Genomic DNA, 24356 nt, shown 5'->3' with positions numbered 1-24356 from the left:
CCAACAAAGGGGGCCTTCTCAAATCATATTGCAATCAACGTTCAAAGCAAGGGAGGAATGTCTTAAGTTCCATGGCTTTTGGGATTGCGTGAATGTGGGGGATGTATGAAATGGAATTTAAAATCCTATCACATCTGGGCTACTTGCATATCACAATTGGTATGAGTCAGGAGTATGAACTTAATATTTTTTAGAACTTTTACGGTAACCGCGGACATGGGGAATTTATGAATTGGCATGTAAAATCCTATCGATTTCGGGCTTTATCGCATATCACAATCGGTGGCACGAGCATCAAGTCTATGGAACTTGTGATTGTGTGGGCATGGGGTTTTATCAACTGAGGTGTATGACTCCATCACGCTCAGGCTATCACAATCACAAGAGATAGGTAATGGGACATGGGCAATGGTTCTTGTGATTACAAGGACGTGGGATTTTAATGAAGTGAAGCTTATGATCCAGTTGGGTCCGATATCATATCGTAATCACAAACAGAATTATCGAAGGGGTTTTACCTTAGTGTATTATTAATTTTCAATGCGGGGAATGGTAAAGAATGAAACTCTGATTATTTTGTTTTTTTAGTTAAATAACCCATGTTTTAATACTTAGGGCTTTAAAGGCTTAAGTGTGATGTGGGTCTCGGGGGTACTTAAAATTTGATTTTTTTTATAATAAAGGTTTCATAATTTGTTTTTAATTAAAAAACCTAAGTATTAAGTTTTGATGATAGGATTTTATTAATTTTTTTTTTATGTTCATTTTCTATTTTATTTTTTTAAAATAAAAAAATCATAGGATTTTTTAAAACTAAGGGTCCCTATTTTAATATAATAAATTTCATAGGAAATTTATAATATATTAAAATGGGATTTGTTGAACAGTACAACACTTTCCTCAATATTTCATGCATAACACAATTTTTGCACTAATGGTCTCTATTGCAGCAACGTTCTCCACAAGATTTATTGTTCGCCTGTTTGACTGATTCCTACATTTTTATTAATTGCATGCATCACCATTCACTAATATATGCACCATACTTATCTCATGCATTCATATTTGTTCGTTTAAAAGTTTCCCTTGGGAAGATTTGGGTTGCCTTGACTCAGATCTAGCTTTTCCTCACATGCACTGCGCATTTCTATATCTCAATGCTCTCCCTTGGCTACAAGAATTATGTCGATTTTTCGAGTGACTACTTCTTGCTGCACATTGTGTAGTTCCAATAGTTAGTCTCGAAGTCTTTCCCACTAGGATTGTGCAATACGTAGTCCCAGCCAGAATCAAGCTAAACTAAACTATGCATTGTACAGTTATAGTCCTCAGCAAGCTACACTAGACTATGCATGGTGAATTTCTAGTCGGCATCACCTCTCACTAGTAGTTAGGAATGCAAAATGCACAAATCTAGTTGATATTCCCTCACCTCTAAATGTCAAAACTAGACAATGTTGTCCAACAATTTTCTAGTTTGCTGCATGATCGGTCCTTGAAGTGACTTTTTATTTTAAGCTGACATTTGCATGCCATGAGTGTCCTCTCTGTCTCCAAGTACAACAGTTGTTGAGTAGCTTCTCATTAGTACATACAACATGGTTTCTAAGAGATATGGATCAAAGGATATTGTAGAGAGTAGCACTGGAGATGTAGTTGAACATATATCAATGAAATTGCCAATCTATGCAGACACATATTTGTTCATAGAGAAGGACATGAATATAACACGGCAGGAAATAAAGGACATATTTGTAGGTAGCTTCAAGGAAGATAGGGAAGATTGACATGTCTATGTCAACATCAACAAGTTATTCTTGTATTGGGTTGCATGCACGTACCCCCTTCCCATTTGTAGATATAATTCATTGGATTTTCTCACATACCAATCCTAGGACGATGAAATTGAGTAGTCTTAGTGGAACACAACTTGCTACCTTTAGGGTGGAAAGCAATCAAAATATGTATCACTTGCCATAGTCGATGAACCGCGTGGATGCACTGTTTTATACTCCCAACAATAATGTGAACACTAGAGACATCATGAGGTGTTGGTTAAAAGAGCTCTCAAATTTTAGGTCGATACCCAATCAGGTCGACACCTAATGAGGTATACAAGAATAACTCACTAAACAAGGCCTACCAACTCTTGATCATCTTTGCATGCCACTTTTACAGTAAAGAGCATGAGATCTTTCACCAAAATTGGGTGGTTGTCTTGGATCAACTAGAAAATGAAAGAAGGCCATCCAACTGGTCAGACATGTTGGATCTTCAGTCGAAAGTGCTTGTGTCTAATGCCCGAAATCCACCAAAGGGATAATGAGATTCTATATTTCTTCATACCTGCTTGATGCAATCTTTTACCAACAATAGTTTCCTAGCATAAGTTGGACATGGACACCATCATATCATGCTATGAACATTTATCGTAAGTTGCTCTTTGAGTGCAGCTACCGAGGAGTCATGCCAAGGTTATCTCACCGCTTAATTACCTCAGTTTACAAGATGATGTTTGAATGAGATCCACTTTGCATGTACCAAGAAGCGATGCAGGGATTGCTTAACATTGCAGATTGCTATGCCTCACCCGGTGGCACCATCATAAGGTTGTTTGTTGGAGAGAAGGATATGCATGTGCTACCAAGGTTTTCCAGGGATAAGTTGGTCATCCAAGTGGTTTCATATCACATCTTCACATGTTTATCAATAGGAATGCATAGGATGAAGAAGGTACCATGTCCTACTCTTCCTTTGCGGATTGGATTCTATGAGATCTAGAGCTTGAAGGATGTGGATTTCGAGGCCCAGGACTTAAAGAAGTTTGAGTTTGGCACCAACAGTTGCAAATCGTATAATGCCCACTTTATATGCAAGAACCATTGTACGAAGGTGTCTTATCCATAGATCTAAGGGGCATGTTATTGGCTAGAGGAATACCCTTGGAGGTATTGATACAACTCCTCTAGGCTTAATGAATAGGTAAGCATGGGAATAGAATGGAAATTAGCACTATAGGTAGTAGCGCCACAGGAAGAAACAACAACAACAGAAATGAGCATCAAACTGACACATGATATAGGCAAGAGGAAGATAGTCGAGAACCGAGATGCTACGAACAACTACAAGTTCAACGAATATCCTCTTGTTGATAAAGTAGCTTTGGAAATAGAGGAGAAGAGGTGAAAACGTGAAAGGATAGTATAATGGAGGAAGAGAGAGAACCAAAGGTAGGAAGATGCAAAGAGGAATTTGCAGGAAACATAAGAGAAGACAAAAGAAGAGAAGGAGCTCAGGAGAAGAGAAATGGAAGAGAAGGAAAAACAAGAACAGGAGGAAAGGCAAGGCATAATGAAAGATTAAATTGTGCCTACACATGTTGAGGAGTTAGAGTAACCAACAAATGAAGAAGAGGGTGACCACATGCAGGTTCAAGAACTTTCTTAGAAAATTGAGTAATTGATTGAAGCAACGGTCATGGAGATTGAACAAGAGCCACAAGTCCAAAATAGATATCACATGTCGAGAGCATCCTAGGTTGCCCCACGGTCTCCACCACCTCCATAATTAGAACCAGTCTCAAGTAATCAAGGAGGGTTTGTTCTCCTTGATGATGATTTGATGATGGATTTGTAAAATACGTCAATTGATGAGTCAAATCAAAGGATTGTACAGGCACAAATAAATCAGATCCCAGACGATCACACATCAACTGTGCACATAGAGGAAAGGGTGATTGTGTCATATGTTAGAAGACATCCAACTTCCATGGGCGATGCTTCTAAGGCTTATGTAGAAGCCATGAGCTCAATGATAAAGTCCTTGATAACAGAGAATGATCATATGGAAAAGGACTTAGAAGACATTAGGTAGAGAATGAAACAATCTACAAGACCCACTATGGAAGAAATGAGGAAAGTGATCCTTTCTAAAATATCAACTCTTGAGACCACCTTGCAGACACTATATGCAGGAGTTGTCACCATGCACAAGGTGGTTTTCCATTTATATAGTTTTTAGTAAAAGTGCATGAAGATGTCCTTAACTCTCAAAGACATTCATGCTACTATTATGCATGTACAAGAATGGACAATGAGGTATAAGGGAGCCCAACTTTCCTTGCAAAAGATAATGAATCCACATGAAGACCTAGTCAAAGCACAAATTCAGATGTTGATTCAGAACTATGAGCATCTCCCTTCGCTCATCACTAGCATCGAGGCTTCCTATGCATGATTGTTCAAGAGTCTAGATGTCATAGTGAGGACACACACGATTCCTTCTATCAGAACCCTCACTCAAGCCATAAAGAAGAACAAAGTCTTGCTAGAGGTTGACAGGTACATAGAGCAACTGATGCGAGAGGCCATAACTGATGACTTGTGGATGAGCATATAAAAAATGAAGACCTACATCTGTGGTCCAACCAGACTCAAGAAGAGGTTGCACATGCTTCAAGATGAGATGGATAGAGGTTTCAGAAACATATACCCAGAAGACATGGAGGCAAGAGTTTGTTTTGAGAAATACATCACCAAATAGTACGCAGAGAGAATAGCACAATACCAAGCTTGGCATCAGTTCATCACTAAAGACCATCAGGACGATGTTTCCTAGTTGGTATTTTCCCAAGACCTCGAGTGATGATCTTTGTCTTGTTAGACTAGCTGAAGCCTATTTTGTCCCACGTGGGTATATGTGGAAATTGTATCATTATTTGTAAAAATATTGTAAGTGAAATTCCAAGTGTCACTAGTGGAATGTGAACAGTCACTATGTAATGTGAAGAGTCATGAGGGTAGTCAAAGAGTCAAAAGGGAATGTCAAGGGTCGCCCCACCCTTTGTTATATATAGAACCTTATAACCCATACTAGAGGCTTTTGGGAGACAAGATTTTAGTTAGGCATTTCTTCAATATGTTTTCCTGCAAGTCATCCATAGATATTCCCTTTGGCAACCCTAGATAAGCACATCCAAATATTAGTTCAAAAATAAGAAATAAACACTTAAATGAGAATTACCTTTGTGATGGTATTTCATCATGACATCTTCCTATAGGTATCACCATCTTGCATGGATGTTGACACATCTCGTATAGATATTCATTGTCAAGGGTCTCCATCTTTTTTAGACTCCTATGAGAGTCCTCATACCATTCTAGGGGATATTCCAATCAACTCTTCTTGGTCTAGGATGTTGAATTCCTTTTACCTTTGTTGCATATTTTCATGATCTCTTCCTTTATTTCCACACACTTCATTCCCATGAGCTTTCAATCAGGGTTCATCAATTGTAGTCATCTACCTCATGATTCATATGAGAACATATTATGTTGATTTCATCTATTGTGATTTTATGCTTTGCTAAAATATTTTGGAGGTGGAGATCCATTCTTATTTTTATCATGTTTCCGAAGATGGAAATAGTAATCCATATTATCTACAACCATATGAAATGGATTTCATAATGTCCCATGTAAACATACATACCTTATCCTTCCTTTCAGTCATTCAGAATTTCTGTAGCAACTTCATTTGAACAAAGAAACTTTATCATTTAGACCTGATTTCCTGTTATGTCATCATACCATCATCCCTTGAATCCTACGAGTTTGAATTCCTCGTGAAACATTTTATTCCTTTCTAAATCAATGAATCCTTTGATTAGTATTCCATGGGAGATGTTTCCTTATTTATTATTATATGATGATCCCAATCGATCATGACCTATGGTTCTTTCTATAAGTACCACTTGAGATTCCAATTAGGTATCCTAATAGATTTTTATTCTTTGTAAACAATAGAATTTATTGCAGACATACTTTCTTCTTCCCATGTCAAGAGCCCTTACTTCTATTGTTTCCATCACAATGTTATTTTATAATCTAGTGCATCATATCTTGTTTAAATTGCTTCCTATCCATAAATTACAGGTGGAAAGTACCTTCTAGTGAAGAAGATCATGTGAGTTATAGTAGAGATCTCTTACTTCTTCCTTATTAAGCTTCTTTGTCTCAGGCCCTTTTACTTCCACAACAATATGGGTTTCTTCCCTATCCCTCGTGTCCCTCTTATGTTTAGGACAATCTTTTCGATAGTTCCCAAGTTTCTAGCAATCATAACATCATACCTTAGCAATGTTCTTACTTTTATTTTTGTCACTAGTTGATCCCTTCCATATTATCTTTTGTCACTTTATTTCTTCAACCTATCTTATTATGCCTTGTAGAGAGACCATTGTTTGATGAGTGGGATAACTTCCTCTTCATTAGTAGATATAAGATTACCTTGTTCATCAGTCAATGCATTTAGAATAATGAATATCATTTCTTTCTCAGATACCATCTCTCCCAGATCTTGCGATTGACCTTTTATTTGATATTATTTTGAAAGACACGATGATATCTCTTCATCTCTTGACAACTTCAATTTATATATATCATATGTAATTTATATGGTATTTTCTATAGTGGTTTTAGAGGAATGTTCTACCATCTTATCATATATTTCTTTAGATGTCTCTAGCTCAACTATATTGGAAGGGGGAGGATCTTAGATAGATTCCCTGAGTATCTTTTGAGCATTTAGATCCATTTCCATCTATTCATATAGTGCTTGTTCTTTGGATGGCTTGGAGACCTTTGAATGGACATGATCAGTGACTTCATTTACTTTGAGAAGCATTTCTATGTTTATTTTCCATTCAAGGAATTTTGATATCCCAACCAGCTTATGGTTCTCCTTGAAACATGAAGTCATTATCACTACATTAGATTATAAGAAAAAGGTATTTAGCAGTGAATATCATATCTTCAACTTGATGAAGAACTTTATTATCCTTATAAGAAGGTTCCTACTTTGACAAAAGAAGATTTCCTTCTTTAGGATGATCTTTTTCCAAATAAGATCATTGCATCAATAAAGACAAGATTCAATTTTGATCTAACCTTCCTTAGATTTGAATATCTTCCAATCCTTTGGTGATGATTGAGTGATTATCTCTGAAGTGCTTCTAGGGTTTCAATATTTCTTCCTGCTTCCTTCTTGAAGCTAATTTCAAGACTCTTGCTAGAGTATATTTCTTTGATCTAGGGTTTTGGTAGATATTGATTTCTTTCTTGTTGTTTTTTGAGTTTATTTGATCCTTCTTTGAAGCTCTATTCTCATGTGTTTACTTTCTTTGAATTCCCTTCTTGACTTCAACACCTAAGCTCTTATACCATGTTGAGAAATCTAGGGCATTCAGAGTTAAAAGATTTCTCTATTTGATAATTGCTTGTGGTGCACTTTTACTTCTTAACTTATACTATTTTCTTTGTTATGTTATTATTGTGTTCTTTTCATGAATAAAATTATCAATGTGCAAAATAAAATACAAGTGACGCAGTATGTAGGCTTCTTAGCGAGGGCCAAAACATCTCACATCCTAAGAGGAAAATCTAATAAAAATTCTTCTTCTAGAAACTCAATTGATGAGGCCATGACAATGACCCTTGACTCTAGTATCCTCTCGAGAAGTTTTTCACTAACCTTCATGCTCGCCTCTTCCCTTTTTGAACTTTCATCTTGATCTAAAACTTCTCTCCTCGACTCCTTCTAGAGAAACTTGGTCTCTATCCTTCACACTACTCCTTGGCTACCCTAGAGAATCTTGGTCTCTAGGCTTTCAATCTTCTCCTCTAGAGAAACTTAGTCTCTATATCTCTATCTTAGTCACCAAGAAGAATCCTTTCTTTGTTTCCAAAAAAGAAGTTCTCCTTCGCTTACCTAGAAGAAACCTCTCCTTTCCTTTCCATGAAGAAAATACTTCACTATACTCAAAAGAGTCTCTTCTTCATTATGCCCAAAATAATCCTCCTTCGTTGACACAGAAGATCCCTCCTTCACTACCCTAGAAGAAACCTCCTTAGCACTTCTTTTCGTAGCCTCTTTCTTGGCACTTCTCTTGATCAAATGCAAGTTGAGTTTCTTGCTTCGAAGTGAGCCCGATTGTGACTATAAATACACCTATCCTCATGTCCTTTAGGCTAACATGATCACTAGAGGTTAGCCCGACTTCCTCTAGCATGTTCTTCCATCGTTGTAGGCTCACTTCAAGAGGATAAGTGACAAGGTCTTGGAGGATGCTTTACATAGACAAGTTTGACTCTATATCAAGTATAACATGACCTCATTACATTACAATGAATCTACCATTATATGACTAGATGAAAAATAATTCCAAAGACTCTCAATAGGAGTCTTGACTCGAAAGAAAAAATCTCTCACTCATGAAACCCATGATTCAAGAATTACTATATTTTATTTTTCTTCTTTACATATCACTACATAAAATCATAATTACATGTCATTATGAAGACTGAACCTAGTTACACTTTTCAACATGATGCTCTCATATGTGGAAACCATCATGGATAGAGATAGTAGGATCAATTACACATGCATAACTAGTATACTACTAGTGCCTTACCAACACTTTGGTGAGTGAAATTTATTCCAAAGGAAACCTCATAATAACGTATATGAATATAAGTGTTGCACTCGTGATATGCATAACCCTAAGAGTTAAGGAGTTATGCACTAGTTTAGTAATGTAAGTGGTAAATAATTGTATGGAGAAAAAAGGGGTAAGGCATACAGTTACAAAAATAAATAGGGCATCAAATTATCTAAGTGTATATGTATATCAATTTATATATAGAAAGTGGGAGAGGAACATGGCTTTATAATTATGAAGAGCATTCTTGGGTTTATTAATGGAGAAAAATGGGTCTTACGTCTTGGTACACTAGGACATTGCGTTTATTCGATTCCAAAACTTGAACAAAGGTACCAAGAATAGACGAAAATGTATTATAACAAGTATTGCAAGATTTGTTAACCCAAGGGGTAACCCTATACAATGATAGATTATGCAATTATGAAATATATTTACCTTATAATAACAATAATTAAATATTTTTCATAAGATGGGAAAGATGTTACAAGGCATTAGAAGAAGGAGAATTTGTAATTTCTCTCAAAAATTTGGTCTCTCTTTCTCTTCGTGTAATGACTTCATGATGTATCATTGATGTGATGGTGGCTTTATGATGCATTGTTCTCTTTTTTGATATGCTGCAAATGGTTATGGATTATTGTTGTATAAGCTATTTTGTAAGGAAATGTTGTGAAACTATAAATTTAAAAATATATATATGTTTAAGGAACCCATAATTGACCAATAACAGTCTATTTAATGGACTTTAATGGACAACATTATTGGAGTAAACAAGAACCCATAATTGACCAATAACAGTGTATTTAATGGACTTTAATGGACAACATTATTAGAGTAAACAAGTCACTCAAATCTGTAGGAGCTGCTAGCATTAGCCTTTGTGTGTTTAACTACAATAAGCTTTTGTGTGTTTAATTACCATGAATCATAGTGTTAGATAATTATTATTTTTTAATATATTCTTTTAAACCCATATAAAATAATATCCTAAATGAAATAAAATAGCATCTCTTAGATATTTTTAAGATCATATTTATTTAGATGATTTTAATATATATCTATATATATTAAATTTGTCAGTTTAATACATAGGTAGTGGATGGTTTTAATATATAGCATTCTCATAGTAATATAAAACTGGGAAAAAAATAAAAAATGCACATTTACTATTCCAATGAAATTTAAATTATTTATAAAATTAATCAGGAAAAAAAATTAATGACTAAAATATTATTATATTTTTCATTAAACATTTAGATTACACAAAATATGTTATAGATTAACCATAAAAATTTGTTTTATTATTAAAATAAAAAAATTGTAATTGCAATAATATGTACCTACTAACAATGGCTTAGTCATGGCCAACTGAAAATATAAATAATAATAATAATAATAATTAAAATATTATAATTTTTTCGCAGAAAGTTTTCGATTCCGCAAAATATATTATAAATGTAGATGTGTTAGCCATCCTATATAAAAAATTGTAATTGCAATAACATGTACCTACTAACGATGGCTTAGTCAGGGTCGACCGAAAATTCCCATTTTAAGGTTGAATGTTCGACAAATTATTTCATCCTGCTTTTAACGTTATATCAGGGATTGTTTTCCTGGTTTCCCTGCAATTTACTCCGCAAATATCTTGGTATTTGGATTCGTAACAGTTATAATCTCGGGCAATTCTCTGTACATAACTTTCAGAAATGATAAATTGGGAAGGGACAGTAGGTAAACGTTTAGTATGGAATTGTATTGTATTGTATTTTGATATATTCAGGCTAACCATATCCAACAAAACGCAAGGAATATATTTGCAGGCTAACCATATCCTACAAAACGCAAGGAATATATTTGCAAGTTTAAATATGTTATTTAATAAAACATCATTGGCTACCTATCCTGTGGAACGAAACTGAGCACTCAAATTAGGTAACTTCAACAAACCAAGGATCCAGTATGCTCCACTCGACTGTATTTGCTTCATATAATTAACTACCATAACAATAAACAACGATACAGTATGCTTGACTGCATTTGCTTGATATAATTAACTACCGTAACAATAAACAACGGCAATCTAAGAGTGTGAATTAAGATGAGAAAATGGTGTCACTACATAATCTTTCTCACGTGCTTTCCTCTTAATGCGTTCTCTTTTCTCTACCTATACCACCAAGAACTCGTGCAAATGGACGATTCATTATCCTCACGGTTCGGATATTCGTCCTCGTTTTCATACATGACGCTGGAGAAGGCAACCCACAAAGAAACAAAAACCTCGTCCTCTTATTTGTTCATACTCCTCAGATTACTAGTTGATACGAAACACGATTCACTAACCCCATTCTCCTGTTTCTTGTCCTCGTTTTCACCTGACGTAGAAAAAAAAAGCACCCAGCGGGTAACCAAGTGCATTATTCTGAGCAAAAATTGTGGTACTGAAGTTTTCCCGGGAGCTTGGTGGAGCCAGGAGATCAGATTCATGAATGTTGAACATTGTGAAAACTAACATGCGGGTACCCGCTCTGGGAGGTTCATAGTCAACCACATATAACTGCGGCAATCCTAATATCGCAGCACAGAGAAACAAACATATTCCGGACGGTTAACAAACACATTTGATGTAGGATAAATGTCATGGTCAAAGAAAGAAACACAACCATCATACCTACAACATTCTGGGTAATGCAGATGGAACCCACAACAAACCTGCACAACGTAGCTATTAACACCGTTATTATGAAATTATTTAATGGATTCCCTGTGCCATTTTAATAAAAACCTGTTCTGAGTTCAGGCAGATTATAACATACCAGTGCAGGTACTCGCCTCCAGGAGCCTCAGGATCCGTCATCAACTGATTACGGTTTTACGAAATAATTAGTAAATAATGAATTTCAGTTTGACGAAATACAAGTGAGTAGATTATTATTCGGGGACATCTTGATTAAATTAGGAATTAAACTTACGCATGCTACTAATTTCGGGTTTCTGAAGAGTAGTCGTATCCTAAGATCAGCATAATAGATTTCAAACCGAGTAGGAGGGTGTTGCAGTTGAGCAGAGGTTACTTCATCACCTATGTTGATTCGTGTGTCGCCGAAGACTAGAACGAACATCACACGAGGATTGAAATCCTGGAGAACATGTCCGATAACTCCCGACTCGATCAGCCTCCGCCTTACGTACTCCATTCTTTTGCGCAACACAAATCAGAAGGATCCGAAATGAAAAAGAAAAAGAATGAACACCGCGTCTGAAAGCTCTGCAGCGGAAGATCCGAAATCAAGAAAAATGAAAGAAAAAATGGACCGGACTCCCCCAGCGTTACCCCTTTTAAAGGTGGGGCAAATGGGACCCACGAAGAAAAGTTAAGCGTCCTTTTTAAAGGCGGACAAAATGGGTCCCAGGAAGCAAAGTTAGTCCATGTTTGTGACATAGCCGAGAAGTAGATTTGTTTACTCAAGTATAATAATAAATAAACAAATTCTTATGTTAATAAATTGAAATATTTATGTTTGTGACATAGCCGAGAAGTAGATTTGTTTACTCAAGTATAATAATAAATAAACAAATTCTTATGTTAACAAATTCTTGTGAACCACTAACAAGCATTCGCCATAGTTAATAAAAGATTGTTTTAACAATCTTTGTCGCAATGCGAAAAAAAAATGAGATGAAATTGTAAACGTTAACCAATGGAAACAATGCAAAGTTTAGTAACATTGAAGGAAATAACATTAACAATAACAACACATTCCATAACAAAATTCAAGTCTCAACACTCGACTACAACATAATTATTTGATAGTGGCCTCCTCCAAAACACACTTGGAAAAGGCAACACCAATTCAAATCAATATGATAATGATCACGATACTTTATTCGTTCAAGTTAGTCCCTTCTCGTTTCGTCCCTGATTCTCTTTGGTGTAAATGATATAAAGTTTGAATATTTGATTTCATTCCACTCAAAACACAGATATGATCATCGAAAAAATTAGGATCAAAGCCATGTCTTCTATCAAATCTTGCATGAACAAAGGTAACAAAACTAATGATTTTTGTAATAGAATTAATTGCTTTGATGTAATAATTAGCATCATTGTTCTCCATATCTGTGAATCATTGACAACAAGATATAATTAAAATCAGTATATTCAAAGAAAAAAAATTAATAGAAACAAAACTATTGATTTATGATTTTGTTTATTTCATATTCAAACACAAATATAAAAGAAATAACTACAGTTCAAGCAATCAAACAACAATTGCTCTGAAATAGTCAATTTACTTACTTCAGTAACCAACAATTGTACTAAAATCAACAAAGAAGAAAACAAAGAACTTATGAAGATGCATACAAATAATTGCAAAATGTAATAAAATATAAAGAGGTAATCTTGTTTCTTCTTAAACACATGCATACAAATAATTGGAATCAAGAAGAAAAAGTACAAAAAAATTCATGAATAGTAAATTGTATTCAAGATAAATACCCCAAAAATTATATTGAATTTTATCACTCCTCTTTCTTTCTAAGTGTAACATATGCACTATCTTTCATTTTTTCATAACGTTTAAAAGAAAAAGGTAGTGAAATCCACAAAGAATCTATTGATTGCACTCTTGATATAGTTGTAAATGTTATACAGTGCCTCTCTCTGTGTCCAATATCTACAATGGATCGTTACACAGTCATCCCCTGTGATTTTCGTATTTTCAACGCCCACGGCATTTTCCAAGGCATTTGCCTCATATTCCCCCTAGGAATAGGGGGAATCGATACAAGAATTGGAGAATCTTGATAAAATGGAACACCACAATACTTTTCAAGCATAACTGTAATAGATTGTGGAAGTTGTGGTGGCTTTGAACGAAGCGCAAAGAAAATATTTTCAATATATCCAAGTGCACCATTAACCAGACCAACTTCAACCCACAAATTACATATTAACATCACGCACTCTCCCAAACATAAAATTACTTCACACTTGAACATATCCTAATAACTATCACTTATTTTTGCTCTTCTACTCCTTTCTGCAATACATCTTGCAATAGGACAATTTAATGCTTTAAGCATTTTTTGAATGTGCAAATTCACGAGATTATTCATCGCAAATAAGTGAATAGAAGAATCAAACAAAATCATTTCTTGTCAATCCAAGAAACTATCAACACAAGTCATAAGACCATCCCAATTAGTAAAACAAGGCTCTGCATTTCTAATGTTGGTTAAAAGATTGTGAAAAGGTGCTTGTCTTAGATCATGTCCTTGTTGCCTATAAATTTTGTTGAGAGCCACTACAATGTTGAAGCTTTCTCACATAAATTTTGCAATTGTTATATGTGCATACATAGGTTTATCCTTAATAGGAGGCATCTGGGCAAGGTTACCCACAAGAATGATGGACCTACCACCAAAAGGACAATCCCTATTTTTAGGAAAGGCTTCTTGCAAACGAGAATCTATTTTTATCAATAGCCTTGGACCTATAAAGATCCTCTCATCAATCCATATATATGAAATGTGCCTCATTTCTTCTTGGAGCACTGCCAAAGCCTGCCCACATAGTGGCTTCATATCTTTGATAGGAATTTTGAAACCAAAATGTATTGTTTTCCCACGTATGTTAAAAAAAACAATACCAGTTGGAGCAAGAAATTACATACGAATTTTTCCACTTGTTGTTGCACTATAAATAGCCTGAAAAATACACCAAAAGAGAGAAGACTTCCTTGTTCCAACAATAGCTAGAATAATCATTTTCAAAGAACCATCATTTTCATGATTAGCACATATAACAAGTACATCTATCTAGAGGAGAAGATGGCATTGATTGTAATGTTCCACTATTGGGGCTAGTGGTTGACAATGGTGTATGTACGGATGAAACTTTGATTTAATAATATAACTGAGCCAACAAGGTTTCATGCATATATTGTTATTATACTTCAACTATTCTTATTACTTTAGAAATGTATGTTATTTAACTTACACATTTGTGTCTGAACTATTTTGTATGCAATTGAGTGAATCTTGTTGGAGACATGTTGTTGTATCAATCCATCACTTTGGATGGTGGATTATTCTTCTTCGAGCCTTTGATTTCATCCCAAACATGTGTTCTTTTCAGATTGCATACTATTACAGGCTTCTAAGGGGCACACTATATTTTCCCCTCTATGTGTTCAAACCCCCATGCATCTCACTTGACTCCATGCAAGGTCACGCACTTATCACAAGCTCATCTTATTTACGTCTACGCAATACCATGGTAAAGGAACTAATTTACTACCCACTTCTAGAACTCCTGCTCCAAATGGTCTGAGGTCTAGTTGGGACTTCTTACCACGGATATCGCTTGACATGTTGGTAGGACCATCACCGTCAACATTTCTAGCACTGGAAGGAGGTTCAGATGAGAAGCTTAGCTCTCAAAGTCTATTTTGAATCTCTACAAATCATTCATGACTTACATTACAATCTTAACTCTGGCATGTTTTTATTATGCACATGAATTTGAACTTTCGAAGGATGTCATTGATGACTTGTCACAAATCAAGTACAATGGTGACGACAGAGCACCCTTGTTAAGATACAAATTTTCCTTCTTATGCTTTTGTGATAGGAATGAAATCCCCCCAAACGACATTGCCTATGGTTGTTCTCTTACATGTTCAAAAGGCACGTCAAATACTAGTGTTGCACATTTCTCGCATCCTCTATTCACTTGTAAAATCACATTATCAAAGAGTTACTTCGTTATTTCTATCGTTATGATCATAAAAATCTCAATCACCTGATGAATCTATTATGAAATTTTTAGATTTCTTTCGTAATATTGCTTTTCAATCCCTGTAAATGAAATTGATTGGAAATTATCAAAGAAAGGTTTAATTATCTTCTTCACATATTTTAAAATCCACATGAGTTAGAATCATTTGACCCCCTACATCATACTTCAGTGTTAAAGCTTCCAAATCTAAGCTGGGCAAGGTTGATGTCAAAATTGATACCGCATCCTCTTCTAATAAAACAACCTATTAGGTAGTAGAAGCCCTATGCAACAGTCACAGGGCACAAAGCACGAAATTTTGTGTAAACATAAGGTAAAGACTCTACGGGATGCACGAAGCACGATTTGTAATAAGTTGAGTCAAAGGGTAGTCTACGCAAAAATAATGTAAAGAAATGTAAGTTGAGTTGGCCCGCCCGTGGATCGCGATCCAAGGAAATGTATAAATAGAGTGAGGCTCTATGGGTAGAAGTATCTTTTTGGTATGAAATCCTTGATCTGATATGTAATGTCATTGGTTTTTGAGAAGGAAAGTCTTAAAGCATCTGTAAGTCCAAGTTGACGGTATTGGGTAGTAGATAGAGGCTCTGTAGCTATGTGCACAGAGGCCTGGAAGAGTCTACAACTGTGTACATGGACCCCTACAGCTAAGTGCGCAGGGAGGATCTCGATGTATTGGTGAAGAAATTGAATAAAGATAAGTTGCTTATGAAATTTTGTGTTAAATCTAAATTATCGCGGATTTATCTTTTGTATGGATAATATAACTGTTTGATCTATGCACATATTCTTATGTTATGAATATATGTGAATATGTGTCTATTCTAAGTGTGCGAACTGGTTAACTTTGATCAATGTTTGCTTCAAGACCATAAAAATTAGATTGAATCTATAAACATGACATTAATAAGTAGTAAGGATTATTCTAGGTCTGGATCTGCGTGAATCAGAGTAACAAAAAGCTACAAAATGGTGCAAGAAACCTCCAGACCACATCTAGACATCCCAAGGGTGTGGAAACCTCATTCTAGCAGTCTTCCCTGCTACCTCGGATGAGACCTCAGTCCACACCCCGTGGCTATTGCCGAAAGGGCCAGTAGCTGCGGGATTCGTTTCATTAAATAACTCTTTCGAACCTGGGTCAAGCCCCTATAAGCCAACAAATGGTTCCATTGCTAGGACCAGGATTTTCCTAAGCGGTTTTTGATGTTGGAACATTGGAAACCTACAAAAAAGGGATTGAAGAGTGGTGGGATCTGAAGTTGCATGAGTTTGCAGTTCAAGAAAATAGAAACCCATGGATATTGGAGGAAGATTGGTTAGACTGCTATATATACACAGATATTCACGAGGTCTTCTTCGCGACATTTCTGGTAGAACTATACGAGTGGATCGCGAGGTTAGCTAACAACATTGGAAGGTGCAGATTAGATCAGCCTATTGTGTGGACTCCAGAACTGGTGTGAAGGCTAGAAGCTATCGAGGATAAGATCACACGTGTAGTAGATCATTGGCTAGATCAGGTACTAGTAGGATTTATCACTGAGTTCGCGATAGATAGAACTATGAGTTATAGTGAAGCAGAAAGGTGATTTTTCCAAGGACTGGAGGGTAAGTATATCAAATCATTGAATACTTGGATTAAGATGTTGTTGTGTGAAAAATAGATTATGCGCATTTATTGATGTCTGGAGTAACACGGAGTGAAAGAGGTTACCACAGAATAGGAGGGGTAGAGAACAGTCCTCTGATTTCTATTTCACGGGAAAGTCAGGAGGAACTCACGAGGTTCTCACCAACGAGTGTAGTCCAGTTGATCAAGGAGCGCTTCCCACTAATACCACCTCCATCCATGCCACCACCAGCTTCACCTACATCAAATCTATCCACACCAACACCGACCCAACCTCCAACGCCATCACCACCAAAGGTAGGGATGGCGAGTGTAGTCAAGATGCTAATATTTAAGGGTGTAGGAAATGAGGAACCAAGGAAATTCTGGTTTGGGATAAGGTTTGTATGGGATGACCAAGGCATAATAGCTTAAAACATCAAAAAGGCCACCCTAGTTAGTGCACTACAGGACCGCGTGTTGATGTGGTACATAAAATACTCAACCGATCATCCGAACAAGTGAATAGCAGCAATCCAAGAGGCACTAAACAAAGAGTTTGGTCTACCAAAATTAGAAACACAGTCGGTTATTGGGTTCAAGGAGATTGCAATGTTGCCTGGTGAAACTCCATGGGGTCTGGACCAGAGGTTAAAAAGCACTGTTTGTGAGGCTAACATGACATTGACGAATGCACATCACTGCACATGGTTTGTGGCATCATTGACACCAAATTTGAGGATGGCTCTGTCACAACAAAAGATCTCAACCTAAGTTGAAGCGCTGGAGACAACAATGAGGTTGCACAAAACCCCAATACCGGATCCAGGGTTGGGAGTTTAGCAAATCCATGTGCAACTTCAAAACCTGTGTTTAGAAATGAAAAGCTTGAAGCAAGAAAGGGTGCCCCGATCAGAGGCACATGTGGAGGTAGGCTGTATTAAATGGAAGAGTTAAGGGCATGATAAGGATCATTGCGTTGTCTTCGCAAACTATCTGGCGGGGGGGGGGGGGGGGGGGTCTCGATGCTATTAAAAGAGGAGGTACAAAAAGGACAAAGTGTCGCACTTGTTCTCTGGTGCACAATTTTTCAAGTGGGTGGAAAACATGCAACAGATAACTGCCACCTATTACATAAGTATACCCAGACCCAGCAGTAGCTGTACTGCAACTTTTGTCGATCAGTAGGTCATGATTAGCGAATGTGTCGAAGTTATGACTTAATGATGGAAAGAACCCTAGCTTATCAAATGTAGATTGAAGCGCGAGGAGGATTTCAACGACGCGATCGAGGAAGAATAATGGGGCTTGGGCGATGCGATGGACAACTGATCTGTTATAAATGTGAGGGCCCAGGACACTATGCTCATGACTGCACTAACCCGACCAGGATCTCTTGCCCCTATTGTGAGCAGTTTCATCATAAAATGGTAGATTTTCCAACGCTAATTACCTAGATGCATGAGAACGTAGTGTTACAACCTACACCAACCCAAAATGTCTAGATGATGGGATCAGAACCACACGAATCAGACCCCAGTATAAATATGGAATTGACGAGCGACGCAACCATAGGAGGTGATACGCAGAAATATCTTGTAGAAGACAGGAAGAGGCGCAATGCACCTACAAAGGAACCTGACTCTAAGCTAGAACAAGGGATGAAGATGCCTAAGGAAGCTCAGAAGAGCTTCGTGGAAGTTTCTACTCCAGGTAGGAGAGACCAAATGGAGCTGGGATTGGACCCCTCCATGATTACTAGCTTTCTTGAAACCTGCATGAAGCTGTTGCACAATAGTAAAGCCGTTGAAGGACTATGGGAGTTGATCACTAGGTACACTGGATCGGATGAGCCACACATAGTCCGAAAAATAAGAAGACATGCTCTACGCACTGGATGAGAAATGAGAATGACAACGCAAATCAGCGAATACGAGATGGATCAAGTCATCCTAGACTTAGGCTCAGATGCGAATGTGCTACCTAAGCTAACATGGGAGTGCATGGGCAAGCCCTCACTACATTGGTCCGCGATTCAACTAGGGATGGCCAACCAACAAAATATATTACCAATGCGCTAAATGCAAGGGTTGACCGTGGACATCGAAGGCGTAAGTACACAGACCATTTTCGAGGTAATATAGATCGTTGATGACAGTAATCCTTACCCTGCATTGCTCACAATTGATTGGGGCACGGACATGAAAGGGATCATTAATTTAAAGAGACGAAAAATGACATTTGAAAAGAGGTCAATGTAGGTAGTAGTTCCATTGGACCTAGCAGAAGGAGAGCAAGCGAGTGCGCGACGAGGAGAGTGAAGAAGAACTTGATTGCATCTATCAGATAATAGCACAAGGGGAAGAACGAATGCATTCTACAGATGATGGAAGAATATCATGGGAGCGTGATAGCACATGCATAGTGGATTCAGACTAGGAGCCTGAGTGATGGCAGAACCGATTGAAGGAAGTTACGACACTTAACTGTAATATTATGATTCGATCATTGTGATGAGTGACCATAGAAAAAAGACAACGTCCAGCAGACAATGGTGCAACGAAGGAGGGGCAGCTCGTCAAGATTGGCACCTTAATCATAACACAAAAGAAGCCTGGTGCATTCGAAGACGCACTGCATGCACCTCGATGGGGGGCACAGAAGCTGAGATGAAGGAGGTGGTTCTAGGTATGGATTGGAAGATGTGCACGGTAGCCACGATGATACAAAGCAGCCATCCATCAACCATGAAGGGTACGAATGCACATCGTGCAACCATCAACCCAACTGGATCTGCACGGAATGAGGACTCACAAGGCTCAGCAGGGAACTCTCTCCACGAATCGATGAACTAGTACATATACTGCCCATCCTACCTGTGACAGCATCTGCGAAAGGATTCAACAGCTCTGGGCAACCGTCTAGTGTGGCAAAATACAACTTTGTAAGTTAGAAGAAATAAGGGCCAGAATCTGAGAACAAAGTGAGAGGCTGGATGAAGCAATTGATAGGCTACAATTAGAAGTCACCCACACAGGCTACGCAAAGGAACTAGTGAAGGGATCAGACATGGCAGGCTATCCTACACTACTACAAGTAGCGACCATGCTAGCATGGTTGCGATTACACCCAGGAGTATAAAGACACACAAACCACAATCCTCTAGTAGAATCAAGGGAACACGAAGTGTGCCCACAACCCAGGCTAGTCAGAAAATGGAAGATCTGCATGAGGGGTTCGCCCACCTAACTACCCATAGGAGGCCTACTCCCAGTGCCCCATGTAATTGGAAGAGGGCACGAGACTATAAAACAAGTTGTCGAGAACCTGCATGACATGGCCGCAGCGCACATATCGAAAATGCACCTGCATACCCAGGGATCCACTACTTTGAGGGAAGGATGTAAGCGACAGTTGCATGTACCATTCATGATATGATGGCCCATTTAAGGCACATTTCAGTGGGCGACAGTCAATTAAGGTAGAAGTGTAACTAAAAAAATTGCATTTATGAGCCACAACAAGGGCAAACAACCGAGTCTAAATTTGAAATCATATATAATCATAGTAAGGGTCACACAACCCCACTTTACCACTCCACAGAAAAGACGTCCTGGGTCCAAGTAGAGTGCTAGATGAATGACAAACAACTAGAAGAAAGTCCATGGTTTCAGGCATTCCCAAAACATTATCAGGAAGCGATTCTCAAGTCAAAAAACCCTATCACAGATAGTCCGTAGAAAGCCACATCATAGATGGCCGAGCTCCCTAAATCACCCCGACACTGTGAGCCAGGAAGGACCCCCAGATTCTAGAACTAGTAGGGAGGTTGCCACGACACCTACACCTTATCAAGTTCACGATGGAGGAAAAGGGTAAAATGGTCACAATTGAAACTGATCAGGAGGAAGAGGGTTCTCCAACATATGTCGAAGAGGAAGAGGATCCCATCTAGCCAGTACGACAACCCAAGCATGTGCCTCCAAGCAAGGGGAAGGAAAAGGTGCCTACCATTCTAGATGAAGTCGACACTATACTCATCACCCCATCTCTTCCAAAAGAAGTCCCAGTGGAAAGCTCAGTGGTTGTTTGTATTGCAACAATGAAATTCGAAGAATGGGACCTAGCTGATACAAAAAAATTTCCCCATTTGGCAACTGGCGCACTAATGGAGCAGAGTGTAGATGGGATAGTCACACCACTACAGCCAAAGGAGTGGCTGTGAAAGGTGGTGTCTCTTGTCCATTCCACACTTTATTTGGCCCCTTATCACAATTTTGGTCATAAGGGAGTTTCTCTGTTTGGTCCATGAGGACATATTATGGATCGAAAAACCTATCCGTATCATAGCCAAACTTGTTCATCGGATCTCACAGCTTCCCTATGAGGGAAGAGACCCCCGTGAAATTTTTGATAGAAGTGGCGATGTAACGATGATTCACAACCTGAAAAAGAAGTATAAGCTCGAGAAGGAATAATTAGGATACATCATTGATAGCATTTCAGATAACGCAGTCCACATCGCCACCTAGTTGATGGTAGGGAAAGTGATGTAGAAATGTCATGGCATTAACGGTCGGGTAGTATTCGTTGCACTAGCTGAGGAATGCGTAGCTTTAGAATGGTTCAATTGGTCATAGTTCCTTTGTGAAGAGTTCCTGACCAGCTACCGAGAGGTCCAAGAGGAGGGAAAGACCTTCCATTATGCGTGGCTACTGCTTTCCATTATGTTGGTTACCACTGACTTACCCGAAGAGATATAGTTTCCTGTCTTGGACCAACACTAGCTAGAAGCCCCCAGATACGGTTCCCTTTGGGCGACAAGGGATGCTGGACAAATCCAGAGCATCAAGATCTTTTGGATACTAATGGATGCGAGTGTGCGCTAATGGATTAATGTGCAACCCCACCTGTCCAACAAAATCTATGAAAGTGTGAAGCATATTATCGAGTTTAAAGTAGACATGAGTTTGTCTCTAGAAGCAAAAGGAGGAAGGTGAGCACACCGCACAGCAAAAGAAGAATGAAAAAAACACTGCGGAGGTTCAGGCAGCCCAGTAGGTGGAACAGGCGGTAGCAGGAAAGGCACCACTAGGAGGGGCTGCATCGACAAAGGACAAAAGCAGTCATAAGGCACCCACTAAGATGACTACGGAAGAACCACCATCAACCACCATGGGTGCACCTTTGAAATGACCAGCGCAAACAGAACAGACGAAGCCACGAAAGAATGTGAAGGCATCTAAACTGGATAGCGAAATAACCACCTTAATCAAGGATGATCTAGATGACATAGGGGACACCATTCATGATGCCACTCTGGATGCCATCATTAAGGCCATGTCAAAGCAGTAGATTGTGTTTGGGAGCTCCATACATAGCTACAGGAACTTGGGATATGGATTGCACGAATGCGTACCAATGCTACTCAGGGTGTTCCCTGTATGATGGCCATGGAGCCATTGCTAAAGGCCCAAATGGCTCATACCATTGCAATTCCAGCAGGAGAATTGACCACTACAAATGCAGAGGACCGAGCTGTGTTAGGATGGCTTACAAGGCTAGGACTAAATATGGCTACCCTACCATGAGAAAGTTTGCAACAGCTCCAGGACAACGCCAACATGGAGCTCCGCGCCAAGGAAGGCCGCACTGAGTAGGTACTTCAGGAACAAAAAATTAGTATAGGACAGTTACGCCTTCAACGGGATAAAGTAGTCACATAAAAGCAACATTTGGAGTGTCTAGTAGTGGAAGCCTACTTGAGTTCCCCTGAGCTGCAAATTGGAGCTGAGCTACCTATTGAGACACGAATCCACATATTGGTCATTGGGTTCCATCAAGAAAATGAGGAGGCTGTGCGGATCCATCTGGAGCTCAACTTGTAAATCGTTGACTGAAAACTGCAAGTTCAGTCATCGACACCCCTAGAGATCATCGAGTAGCATAGAAACATCATTACCTTCAGGCACGAGATGCTCACACACTCAATGAAGGAATGTACTGACCTGTTAACCCAGTCGATTGTTATGCTCACCTCCCTCCAAGAGGATCCAACACTTCAATGATTAGAAACCAAGGCCAGGGAGCTCCAGCAAGCCTACGATAAAATCAAAGGAACCGTGTAGACCATTGCTATTACGCATCACTTGGCTAAGATAAAGGACGCGCAGGACCTGAAAATCCAAGCTGGCACCACGAGATAGAAGGAAGAGGTGATTAGAGCCCATCTCTAGCCATGGTTGGATGAGGCATTTGTAGTCTCGACCACCATAAAGCACAAGGTGGTACACATGTAGACAGAGTATTCCACCATGGAGACAATAAAGACAGAGACTGATGCGTCAATGACACATGTGGAACTGATGCAACGAATGACGGAAGAGTTTGTTGCGAGTACAAGAAAAGCACAGAGGCTGCTAACCGACCTCTGCGGGAAAATTTCCACACCAGCTGAGTGACTTGGGATGAGTCACAATGATTGTGTTGGGGGACTGTTGGGTAGCAGAAGCCCTGTGCAATGGTCACGAGGCACAAAGCCTAAAATTTTGGGTAAATATAGGGTAAAGATTTCACGGGATGCGCGGAGCACGATTTGTAATAAGTTGAGTCAAAGAGTAGTCCACCCAAAAATAATGTAAAGAAATGTAAGCTGATTCGGCCGGCCCATGGATTGCGGTCCATGGAAATCTATAAATAGAGCAAGGCTCTATGGGTAGAAGTCGCTTTTTGGTATGAAATCTTGGATCTGATATGTAATGGGTTTTTGAGCAGGAAAGTATGAAAGCGTTTGTAAGTCCGATTCGAGGGTATTGGGTAGTAGATAAAGGCTCAACAGGTGTGTGTGCAAAGGCCTAGAAGAGTCTGCAAGTCTATACGTGGACTCCTGTAGCTGAGTCTGCATGGTGGATCTAGATGTATTGGTGAAGAAATTGAATAAAGATAAGTTGCTTCTGAAATTCTATGTTGAATCTGAATTATCGTAGATCTAGCTTTTGTATGGATAATATAACTGTTTAATCTATGCACATATTCTTATGTTATGAATATATGTGAATTTGTGTCTATTCTAAGTGTGAAAACCGGTTAACTCTGATAAATGTTTGCTTAAAGACCGTAAAAAGTAGACTGAATCTATAAACAACACATTAATAAGTAGTAAGGATTATTCTAGGTCCGGATCTACGCGAAGTAGAGCAGCGTGAAGCTGTGAAATGGTTCATGAAACCTCCAGACCACATCTAGACATCCCAAGGGTGCGGAAACCTAGTTCCAGCACCCTCCCCTGCTACCTCGGGTGAGACCTCAGTCCGCGCTCCACGGGCTTTTGCCGAAAGGGCCGGTAGCTATGGGATTTGTTAGGCTAAATAACTCTTCTGAACTTGGGTCAAGCCCCTATAAGACAACACAACCCTAGATGTGCAAGGTGACATGGG

The sequence above is a fragment of the Pinus tabuliformis genome, chromosome 9 (genome assembly GCF_031772625.1).
Source record: "Pinus tabuliformis cultivar Carrire ecotype Pingquan chromosome 9, CPIR1, whole genome shotgun sequence".
In the NCBI taxonomy this organism is placed as follows: Eukaryota; Viridiplantae; Streptophyta; class Pinopsida; order Pinales; family Pinaceae; genus Pinus; species Pinus tabuliformis.
This window is presented reverse-complemented; position numbering follows the sequence as displayed.